Raw genomic sequence first — 900 nt, forward strand, 5'->3', positions numbered from 1 at the left:
CCCCGTCGCGTATCGCCCCGCATCACCGTGAAGGCGAGCACCACAGCAGCAACAGACGGAGGAGGCGGGAGCCGGCGTGCCTTCCCACACAGCCACGCACACGCTCAATCAGGAATCGGAGGAGTCTGAAGCAGCAGCCGACGCAAAGCAAGCGCACCCCGCCGTCCCTTCGGCATCAACCGCAAGGCGACCCGAAGAGAGCAATGAAACCAAAAAACAAAGAGCAGCAAAGAGCCAAAACAAAAAAAAATACACCGAGATTTACCTCGTGGCGGTATCTTCATAAGAAGCAAGCGAGAAAACCCCACAAGAAAACGAGAGCCGGACGTGCAGGTAAGCATCGAAAACAACAAGAACAATTATAATGGGAGCGGCGGCGTTTTGCGTCATTTTCTATGATTGCGGGGTGGCAGCTCCTTCGCATCGGCAATCCTACCTCTCTCTCTCTCTCTCTCTCTCTCTATCTCTCTCTTTCTCACACACACTCCGGCTTTCCAGGCGTTTGCGCGCACACCGACGCACGCACACACGAACTGAGAGACGCAATGATTGTGTTCTTGCAGCGCGCCAAATTCCACGGGACACTCCGCAACGGCCGCCGCCGCGGAATGGACACGCACACATCTCTCTGTGTCTTCAATAGGCACATCGACACACAACACTGCGACTTCGCTTTACTTCACTCGGAAACATACCTGTACGCAAAGAGAACTTAAACACACAGAATGTTTGCTTACATCACATTTGGTTTCGTTGTTTGCATTTTCTTTTAATAACTTTTGAGGTGTATGTGTGTGTGTGTGTGTGTTACCGTCTTTTTTTTTCTTTTATCGATTACTCCTTCCCCGTGCCTGCCCCGCGGCACGCATTGCCTTCCGACGTCGGCTCGTGGCGACCCTC

This window comes from Trypanosoma grayi (assembly GCF_000691245.1).
Source record: "Trypanosoma grayi strain ANR4 Tgr_896_V1, whole genome shotgun sequence".
In the NCBI taxonomy this organism is placed as follows: domain Eukaryota; phylum Euglenozoa; class Kinetoplastea; order Trypanosomatida; family Trypanosomatidae; genus Trypanosoma; species Trypanosoma grayi.